This window comes from Balaenoptera physalus (genome assembly GCF_965194825.1).
Source record: "Balaenoptera physalus genome assembly, chromosome: 13".
Classification (NCBI taxonomy): domain Eukaryota; kingdom Metazoa; phylum Chordata; class Mammalia; order Artiodactyla; family Balaenopteridae; genus Balaenoptera; species Balaenoptera physalus.
This window is the reverse complement of record NC_138892.1, coordinates 50,133,516-50,144,793: the sequence shown is the minus strand read 5'-3', so window position 1 is coordinate 50,144,793 and position 11,278 is coordinate 50,133,516. Positions and strand designations below refer to the sequence as shown.

The 11,278-nt window shown below is 42.3% G+C and overlaps 1 long non-coding RNA gene across 1 annotated transcript in view; it reads right to left on the bottom strand.

Annotated features, from left to right (window-relative positions):
• The window catches only part of LOC309642043, a 371,803-nt gene that overhangs the window by 33,703 nt on the left and 326,822 nt on the right, over positions 1-11,278 (bottom strand). The window lies entirely within an intron of this gene.

The window sequence follows — 11,278 nt, the reverse complement described above, 5'->3', positions numbered from 1 at the left end:
CAAAGACAGTGTTATCCATACCTCCCCCCCCCCCCACTGCCACCCCCCGCCACCCCACTGATGTCCACCTCCTCTATTCAAAGCTCTGCATGGTTTCCTAAGGCCTAGTAGATGTGGTTTTATTTAGATATCCCCAGGCCTACATTTGTTTATTTGCCTTGGACTCCTGTAGGGCCATCCAAATGCCAAAAACAAATGACTTACAGTTGGCTCTTGATTATCTATGCAAATGGTTGGCAATCTTGAACAATGTGTATTTGCCTTTGATTAGGCTTCTTCTGTTCTGTGGCCAAGGTCACTGTCCCTCACCCTTCCAATCCTCCTGGGCCTCCTTCAGCATAGGAAGGGTCACCCATTTAATTGTCTTCTGGTGTCTATTCAGTCATCTCTCAGAGGGACGGGGCTCCTGTTTGGGAGTGTGGGGGATGTGAGTGAGAGCTGGGTTTTGGTTTCTTTATCATCTCTGAACACTTTGATAATTCATTCTGGCCTTTCCCATTGCTGTAGCACTGATGGAGAAGAGAGCAGCACAGACTAGATTTCAGGAGTCAAGACTGGTTTGAGGAAAGGGAGAGCAAGGTGGATTCCTTCTTCTACAAGAGTATTACTGGGAAGGAAAAGTCATAGCCATTGTCACTCCCAGCCCACACCTGCCGTGATAATACATCCCTCCATGCCTTTCCTTATACTATCCCCCAACCAGCCTGCAAGGGCTTTGGAGGCAGAAATACCTGCATTCAAATTATAGGCCTAACATTCATTATTGCTGTACGACTTAGGGGAAAATTACCCAACTGCTCTGACGTTCAGCGTCTTCATTGGCAAAGTAAGGTTTAATAACACATGATGTGAAGGGCTGTTGTGACACTTAGATAATACATGTCAGTTCTTGACATAGTCCCTGGCACAAAAAGATTCTAAATGAACTGTGGTTGTTATTAACTAAAACCCAGATTAGGTTTTATTTCTTCTAGGAACTCTAACCTGACTACTTCAAATCCTTCTAGACAATGTATTGATCTTCAACTGCATATCGATTAGACTGGACTAAACTCCTGTAACAAATAGACCCAAAGTATATTAGCTTAAATGTAGTAGATGTTTTGTTTGTTAGTTTAATTTTTTAAAATTTTTATTTTTTTGGCCGCAACGCACGGCACGCGGGATCTTAGTTCCCTGACCAGGGATTGAACCCATTCCCCCTGCAGTGGAAGCGTGGAGTCTTAACCACTGGACCGCCAGGGAAGTCCCTGTAGTGGAGGTTTATTTCTCCTATCATAGTGCAAGGAAGTAGTTCTAGGTTGTGGATTGGGGGAGGTGGGAGGGGACCCTCTCTGCTCTGTACAGTCATTTAGAAACTTGGGATGATGTGGCTCTGCTGTCCTCAGTACATGGCCTTCAGGGTCACTCTAGTTAGTCTTTTTGCCATTGTATCCCAAGGCAAGGGGAGAAACATGGAGGGGCAAGTGTGGGGTATTGTATGACCCAAGCATCCCAACTCTGTCAGGGTCCACCGGAAAGAAATTTATCACTACAGATTGCTGCAAGGGAGGCAGGGAAATGTGCTTAGCTGGGCTTCCAGATGCCCCACTGCCAGGAGGCGATCAGCTACCTGTCTCAGACTCAGACCCTTTTCCATGTGTTAGGAGCATCTTTTCAATTAAACTATTGGCTCCTTGAATTCCAGACCTTGTTTTAACCTTAATCTACAAAGTTATATTTAGTGACAGATATGTATTATTTAATCCATCCTAAGAATGCTTCTTGAATTGATAGCACTCCTATATGAATAGGAGTATATTCTTTGGCTAAATATCTCAGAATTGGTCTCCATTGAATCTGAATACAACTTCTTAGTTACTTCTGAGCAAAATGAAATCTAGTTTTAACGGGTTGGGTTAGGGATTAGATGTCTTGGACAATTCATTCTTTGTAACAATTCAAACGAAGCCAATAACAACAAAAACACTGAGCATTTTCCAGTGATATGTGCATTCCATTAGCAATTCCCAGCACTAAAGTTATTCATTATAGTTATTTACTGATACATTACAGAGTCTATTAGGTTCACAGTGTTATCTTTCAATCGTCTTTTACAATTACAGATTCATATATATTTTCTTGACGATAAACAGCATTTATGAAAATAAGTATAGTGGATAAATCATAACTTTTTAGGGCTTCAGGGTAGAAAAATCCACTGTTGTGCTTTCTTAAAAAACCTCTAATTTTAATCTAAAAGCCTAATAAAAACAAATGTTTGGATTGGTAAGACCATTTTCTTACCTCAGTTACGATTGGAAGTTTGCAAACAGGAGCCAAGCGAAATATACGAGGCAGATCACTGATTGGGTATAAATTACGATAAAGTGAAGCAAAATATTTGAAAATGTCCCCTCCTCTAGGCACATGTGCCAGTTAAGTTTCTTAGTCCCCAACCCGCCTTTTTCTTCACTACGTTGTGACATCAACCAGGCTTGACCCTGCAAAGCATTTTTTTTGCTTCGCCAGCTGCTTTCTGGTTCAGCTCTGTGGACTGCACGTGCCAAAGACCAGAAGAAGGGAGGAGGGTTTAGTAAAGGGACTTCCTTCTTTCCTTTTGGTTCCTGTCCTTGTATCACCCTTGCAAAGCCGTCATCCTACAGTCACATTTCACTCCTGGAGTAGTAGTTGAATCCAGGCAGCAGTGTTTGTAACACTCAGAATCAGCCCCCTCACACCCCTCCAAGAAGTTAGCAGCAGCTGGTTGATGCCCTTTCTTTAGGGGTCTGGGTTCCAGGCCCATGGAGCCCACCCTCCAAGCTCAGGGAAACCAGCACCAGCCAAATAGCTGCCCCTCCTTTTTTGTATTGGAGTACAGTTGACTTACAGTGTTGTGTTAGTTTCAGGTGTACAGCAGAGTGATTCAGTATTTTGGCAGATACATTGCATTATCTGTTATTACAAGATAATGGGTATAACGCCCCTTCTAAGCATCTGAGTCTCACCTCCATGGCACCCTACCTCCAAGCTTCTAAGTTTTAATAATTCCAACATCTTCCCTTTTTTCCTCTAGGTCTAGCGTTGGTAGCTGCTTCCTGCCGCTGCTACCTCCATGATAGCCTTCTCTTTTCCTTTTAAGGTTTTTGATAGCTAGTTAACAACTTTTTATATAATCTTCTCTCTGTTAAAATAACTCGTTTCTATCTCCTGCATGGGTCCCAGTTGATACTTGAAGTTTTTATTATCAACAGGCAAGACCACCAGAATGCTATATATTTCAACATCATCTTCACTGGAGATTGGGATTTTTGAAGGTTCAGTTTAATGGTATGCCCTTTTACTAAAAGTTATACTTAAAAGAACAACTCAATGAGATTTCCTTCTGCATTTGGTATTAGGACAAGGGCTTGCGAATGAATAGATTTTCTGGATAAGCTTTGCCACTAATTCTATTATCTTGGAGCCAAATGTTTCTCTGTGCCTTGTTTCCCACTAGCTATATTAAGGGAAAATAGAACTTGCCACCAAGTGACCTTTACAAAGCCTTCAGACAGGTGAACTATAGATCGTATTATTATATGGCTAGGGACAAAATGACTTATAGATGGGAACTCTTCTGTAGTGCTGACATTTGAAAATGTTTGTTTGATGGACAGGTTCCTAAAATACTAAACTTACTTCCTGGAATTCTTAAGCAGATATGCTTAGCATATTTAGAATTTTTTTTTTATTAACTCAGGTTCATAGTCGTTACCCTTAATGGTTGTATTGCATTAGAATACATTTTTCTCCTTAGAGGTCATTGGTAAGTGGAGGGACATTTTCCCATAAACAAAATTACCCCAGATTAGTTATAATAAAGAGGGAGGTAACAAGACAATTGCAACTATGGCTAACAGTTATTGAACTCTTACTAAATGCCAGGTGCCCTTCTAGGTCCTTTATACACATTATCTCATTTAATCCTCCAACAACCCTGTAAGGGAGGTCCTGTGATTTCCTCTTTATTGACGGGGAGATTAGGAACCGATAGAATTACTGCACAAGGTCCCACAGCCAGTATTGACAGAGCCAGAACTGAAGTCTGTCTGACTTCAGAAGCTGCCCTCTACTTCGCTATGTTTTTTATGGGTTTTGTTTATTTGTTTGCACTTCATACATTTATGTATGAAACAAATTCAGGAACAGCTGCTTGAAAGCCACTGTGCTCGCAACTCCTACCAATATGAGTAAGACATGGCCTTGCCTTTAAGGATTTACAATCTAGTAAGGCTAGGAGAGTAAAAGAAGTATTAAAATACTAAGTATAATACTGAGTAGTATGCAAAGCAGGACCCTAAAAGGAATAGAGTGTCGTGAGGAGCAGCACAGAGATAGGCAACGCAGCCTGATGACATCAGGGGGCCTCCAAGGGGGAAGTAGAAGGCGACCAGAACACTGGGAGGGTGAGGGATGGGGTGGGAAGAAGGTCAGAAGGACGGGGCAGACAGGAGCTCACTGGGGAGAGCGGTGAGCGGGGAGGTGGGGAAGGTGGATGGGGGCCAGGTTGCTTGGAAACCACGCTGACTCTTCAGAGAGCTTGCCGCTCAGTTTCACCTTCTCTTCTATGTGTGAGAACCTTGAAAGTGTTAGATGGAGGTTAAATGGGCGAGCCATTAGAACCTAAAACATTGAAGGTAAATAGGAACCTGTAAGTAGCTCGCACCAGGCATGGGTCTGAGCGCTTTAAATCTTCACAACAACCCTAGGAAACAGGCATTGCCATTATCTCCTTTTGACTGTGGGAAATGTGAGGCACAGAGAGGTTCAATAACTTACCCAGGGTCACTCAGCTAGTAAATGGCTAAACTGCGATTTGAATCCCGCCTGCCTGGCTCTACAGTCTGCTGGTCTTGGTCACGATTATACAATACCTTAAAAAAAGAATGAAAAGGAAGGATAAAGTTAACCCCTTCTGAAGTTTTCCCCTAATGCAAATAGCTCTCAGGGGGGCTTCTCTTCCCATCCTTTGGCTGCCCCGTGGCACGTGGTGTTTTCCCGAGCCAGGGGCTTGCCAGGGTGGACTTGTCTGTCTCCCAGAGAGATGGTATGGCCTTGAAGAGGGGACAGCATCTCACCCACCACCACATGCCCAGGGTCTGCGGGGTGCCTGGCTCGTGCTGCTCTCTGAGCATCTTTACTGAACGACTGTGTTCGCTCTGGGAAAGGATAAACTTCTTAAATGGTTGCACTTAGTTCTCTATGATAAAACAAAAGAAGTTTCCTCTAACACAATTTTGGATTAAAGGAAACTTTCCCTCCAAGTTGGGTCAGTCCTTTTAAGATCTAAAGAAATGAAGCCGTCTGTGACTCTTTTCTTCGTGTTGCTGGCCTGGCAGTTTTCTGATTTTAGTAAAACAAACAAACAAATTAAAAAAAAACCCCAAACCATTATCTCTTTTCTGGATGCCAAGAATAACTGATGGAAATGAGGCAAGTTCAAACGAAAGGAGATTTACTTACAAGGGGGGAAAACATCAACGCAAGCCACAGCCTCACTGCTGAGGTTTAGAGAATCTGGCGGAATAATAGAGGATGCCCATCTTTTTTGAGCCACTCTGATTTGTCTCTCACTTCCTGAGAATTTCCCTGGAAGAGAATTAGAATATACTTCTTAAAGCCAAACTGAACAGAAATTTATCTTTTCTTTATGATTTTGAAGCTCATTCAGGATATTGTACAATGTAGTAACAATTAATATGAACATTACATGTTTTAACAAAGATCATTCTGACTATTGAAGATTTGGGGTGCTTAGATTTTAGATAAATAAGAGTTTATTATGTTCATATCTATGAAACAGAAACAGACTCACAGATACAGAGAACAGACTTGTGGTTGCCAAGGGGGAGGGGGAGGGGGAGGGGAGGGAGTGATTGGAAGTATGGGATTAGCAGATGCAAACTAGTATATATAGGAAGGCTAAACAACAAGGTCCTACTGTATAGCACAGGGAACTACATTCGATCTCCTGTGATAAACCATAATAGAAACGGATATGAAAAAGAATATATATATGTATAACTGAATCACTTTGCTGTACGGCAGAAATGAACACAACATTAAATCAACTATAGGTCAATAAAATTTAAAAAAAGAGTTTATTATGTTCAGATTTTGCATAGAACTTTTAGAGATAAAATTTACCCAAATTTTAGGATAATAAGAAATAATAAAGAAAATGGCCATTTATAAGCATGATTCAGACTTGGAAGGAGATTTAGAGATGATTGAATCTTGAGATCCTTTATTTTGTAGTCTCACTCAGGAGAAAGTGCTTGTCTAAGTTGGGCTTTGGACCTGAGCCTCAGGACTCACTACTCAGTGCTCTTTCTTTGTGTCTAAATATATCCGACTAAGAGAGCAAGGCTGGATCTGCTTGGTTCTGATATTGGCTCCATCTCAGTGAGGTGGCTTACCCATCTGTGGTGACTAACGGCTTAGAGGAATCCAAATCTGACTCTGTTTCTTTAACTTTTTTTATCTTCCCCCAATATCAAACTGAAAGAGTGAAAAAGTAGTTGGTGTCAGACACAATAGTACTTACACTCAAATCAAGAATTGCAAAGTCATTTGCTCTTTGCTTCGCCCATATGGTACAAACGTGAAGGTTTTAGAGCTTATTTTGCAGCTGTACTGAGTCTCTAAATCTAAATCCAATTTTCCTTCATTGACTTAAGTAAGCAATATTTTTAGGTAAAGTTAATTTAATGTCTCTGAATAGAAAACCAATTAAGAGCACCTTTAGCCACACTGAAGTCCTCTGGAAGTTCATAAAATACCCTCTTGGTCATCCATGTTTGATGCCACCTAGGGATGAGAAGGGCTCTGTGTGCAGTGTTTTAGGCACTTGTGCAAATCATTCCCCTTCCCTGGAGTCTGTGCCAGATCTGCTTTCCCCATAATTCTGCAGAGCGGTCAGTAAAGCTGTGGGAAATCTCCAGGGCACGGCAAGTGCTGCCTCACAGCTCTACTTGTTATTTTCTAATTTATAGCCACTGCACTCAGCCTTATCCAATGGAAGAGCCACTGAAAGTCCATCCTTGTCTCCCTTAGTTCAAGCAAAGGCAGGGATTAAGGTTTAAACGATGATTTTTAAAATATGTATAACTCCACTCGCAAGCTCAGAGCTCATAATACTCTTCTTCTGAGTGTTATTTTACCTACAAGCCTGCTGATCTGGTATTACATGAACTGCAATTTCTACTCAAAAGAAAGGTGATTTAAGGATACTGAACTGACCCAGCCAGCAATGTGAATCAACCAGCTGGTTTTGGTGGGCCTTCTCAGTTTTCAGAGGAACTGAGGCAATTTGACAGGGAGTTTATTAATTTAACAGGAATTTCACAGTCCCATTGGCTTTTTGCCAGTCCATTCATCCGTCTTAAGTGCCTAAGTGTGTTTTTTCTCTCCAGCCTCTAATTTGTTTTCCTGGTCATCTGAGAAGGTCAATAGCTGGTGAGTCTAAGGAAAATGTGACCAAAATGGAAAGTATCCCAACTTTGCCATTGTTAGAGAAATGCAGAGAAGATAATCAATGAAGAGAGAACTGCACTTGGATAAGAGCAAGAGGTGTTATGTGAAAACACGTTTAAGACCCAGAATGGGAGAGATTGCAGAAATTGTATTGTATTAGTTAACGGTTCTTTGATTGCAAGTAGCAGAAAGTGATTAATTAGGCAAATTAAAAAAAAATTAAATTCTATTAAAAAATTGAATGGATACTGAAGTATTTCACCAGCATCCAAGAAGAATTGCTTCAGAGAATCTCCCCCAACAGAATCTAGCTCCAATAACTCTCTCTCTCTGAATTTGGGGTGTGTGTGTGTGTCTGTGTATGTGTTTGTGAGATATGTTCTGAATGGAACAGGTGTCCACCTGGATCCATCAGCCATGGCCAGGGTGCAGCGAGATCTCATGTTTCAGATATGTCTATTGAGCGTCCACCTCTGGGCTCAGGGTAGATCCCAAAGAAACTGTGAAGCCATCCTCAGAAGCGTCTAAAACACATCTTTCCTTGTTGGCTTGAACACTGAGTATTCACAGCATTTTTCTGGAAGGGTTTGCCAGGTGGGCAGTAGGGGCTGGAGGACAGGACCCAAGAGTCAGTTTCAATGATAAAGCATTGTCATTTGCCAACTTCGTGACCCTTGCTTTCCTGGGCCTCTTCTTCCTTACCTGTCAAATATCTACCCTACTTGCCTTACAAAAGCATTGTGAGCATGAAAGGAGATGGTAGATGTGAAGGGTAGCTTGGAGCACACCCAGGTGGGAAGAAGCCTGGTCCTGGTGCAGTTCTGTAGGGAGCGCTGGTCATCTGAGCTCTCCAGTCTGGGCACCGGAATCCTGACTTTACTTGGCAGCAGGGATGACCTACCTAGACCTATCAGATACCTATCTAGAAAAAACCTGAAGGGATTCTTTACCTTGGGAGTTTAGGAAGAAAAAAATATTTTTATTAATTCCGAATGATCGCACATAAGCTATGAAGTGAGAACCATATCGAATTTACTACATAGTATCTTCAGTATGACTATCATGGTAAAAACTAACTTGTATAATACGTTCCTTTGGATTCCTTCCCGTGAGGGAGGTGATGAGACTATCTTTGATTTGGTCCAGTTTGTATCCTTTCCTGCTCTCCATCATCTAATTCACTGATGTGTTCTTCCAATGCCGTTTTGGAATGTCCTTTTCTCATGGTAGGGCTTCCTATAACAGCTGCAGCGGCTTCTCTGTTTCTTCTTCTCACTGTTCAAAGTTCTCTTAGTCCGTTTGGGCTGCTATAACAAAAATTCCATAGACAGACTGACTTATAAGCAACAAACATTTATTTCTCATTGTTCTGGAGGTTAGTGTCTGGTGAAAGCCTGATTCCTGGTTCTTAACTGTTCTTTCTCTGTGTCTTCACATGGTGGAAGAGGCATGGGATCTCTGGGGTCCCTTCTCTAAGGGCACGAGTTCCATGCATGAGGGCAGAATCCTCATGACCTGAGCCCCTCCCATAGGCCCCACCTCCAAATCCCATCCTTTTAGGGATTAGGTTTCAACGTACGGATTTGGGGAGGGACACAAACATTCAGCCTCAAGCGAAAATGTAGCCTTGTGTTAGAATCTTTGCCAATTTTTTTTTTTTTCTGTTTTTCCAGCTGCTTCTGTTCTTAAGTGCACCAAACTTGGGAGGTTCCTGTTTTCTGTGATGCGCAGTTTGGAATGCGTGTTGCTGGTAACTAATTGTTCTGGGTATGGCTTCTCCGGGAGCTGTCGGGATCTCCATCCTCCTCTACACGGAGCCAACGCTGATTTATATGTCTGTGGATCTCTGCTGAGCGGTGGCAGGCGCTGCAGAGAGGAGTTTGGAACGGTATCGTTTGCCCTGACTTCAGGCTTAAAAGAGAGTCAAATTTTGGCTGCTCTTCAAGGTCAAAATCTGGGCAGAAGAGCGGAAGTAGGTCTTATTCATACAGAAATGCGATTCTGACTAGACTCCATCAATTCTCATTACTGGCTAACTCAGAGGCTATGAAGATGGTTTCAAAGTTGAGAAGATGCAATTCTGAACGTTCTCCAGGACCTCTGTGGCATCTCCCAGAGCTGCTCCACCCCTCTGAGGATGGAGGAATCACTTCCAGATAGAGGCAGAGCATTAAAAAAATCTTCCCCTGAAAAATCCCTCCTGGCTTGTGCGTCTGATCATTCCAAACCCAGCGGCGTTCAGGTCACAATGCCACCTTTGAGAAAGCGCAGTGCATTCCAGGGTGACTGTGACACAGCAGCCTCTCCAGACGTGTCTGCATTCGTGAGGAATAAACAGCATCCACAGGCTGGAAGAAACGGGATTTGGGCAAATGTTTACTGGCTTCCTGCTTCATTACCTTTCAGCATTCCCCTAGGTAAATTCCATTCTTCACTTTCCCAAACCTCTTCTGGCAACCCAGCGTTGCCACTGGACGTGGAGCTTTGAGTCAGGCCCAGATGGAGGAGGAATCGACCGACAGAGGGAGGTGGTCGCAGATGAAATGGTGAGGCAGACCTGCCCAGGGAGAGCCCATTCTGTTCCAGGGCTCTTGTGTGAGTGGAAGAAAGGCAACACTAAAACCCTAAAACCAAGTGTTTTCAAGATGGTTTTAATGCAACTCTCTGCTTTTCCCCCAAGGATTTATCCTTCCTTTTCAATTCCCACCTTTCGCCACTCTGCATCATTCTGGAATGCTGAATTTAGGAAGAAAATAGCAAACATGTAAAACCTTTGAGGAGGTGGTTTGTATATATATATATTTATTTGTTGTTGTTTGTTTCCTAGGACTTTCAGATGAGCGGTTATGCTTCTTTTTAGTCTTAGTTGGGTGAGATGTAGGTAAATAAGAATTAAGACTCTGTGTTTCTAATACAACAGTAGGCATAAGAGAAAGGCCAGAAACATACCTTAGTCAGGATAGACTGACTGGGTTGTGCTGTGGTAATGATGCCCCTCAAATCTCAGGCGTTCACTACAATAAAGTTCTGGTTTTTGCTCGAGCTGTGTATCCATCGTGGGTCAAGCTGAGTTGTCTTCCGTATTGTTTTCATCCTCAGGCCCGGGCTGTATCTCTAGAAACGTTAATGATATTGTTATAGAGGGAAAAGAAGCACAGGAGCCACTCACTGGTTTTCTAAGCTCCTGTTTATACATGATACATGTCATTCCTGCTTGCATTTCATTGACCGACAAGTTATATGGCCCCAGCTGAGTTCAACAGGGTAGAGTTTACCCTCCTGCAGGAGGTGTACTATAGAAAGGGGCTCTTGGTTATCTGGCTAGATTTTGGTAATAATATCAATCATTTATAATATTGGGTGTTGAAGGCTTCTTTATGTATAAAGCCAAAAGTGGAAATTATGAAGGCCAAGGTAAAGCTGACTAAATGAAAATAAAATCCTTCAGTAAGGAAAAAAGAACATAACAGAACTGAAAGGTAAGAACAAATGGGATAAAAGTATTTGCAATTTAAATAGCAAAGAGTCAATATTATCATGGATAGAAGAATTCTTATTCATCAGAAAGATAAAGCAGTGTGATCTTGCTGGTTATTCTAAATGCCTGGTAGATGCCGGGGGGATCTACCCAGAACTGCCCCCACTTCCCTGTCAACCCAGATTTGTTGGTCTCTCCAAGGTGTCAAAAACGAATAATCCAGCCAAGGAGTTGAAGAAAGGGACCCTAGGAGCCTCCAGTTCTCTTTCCCAGAGAATGTTTTCATGCAGCCCTCTGGAAACA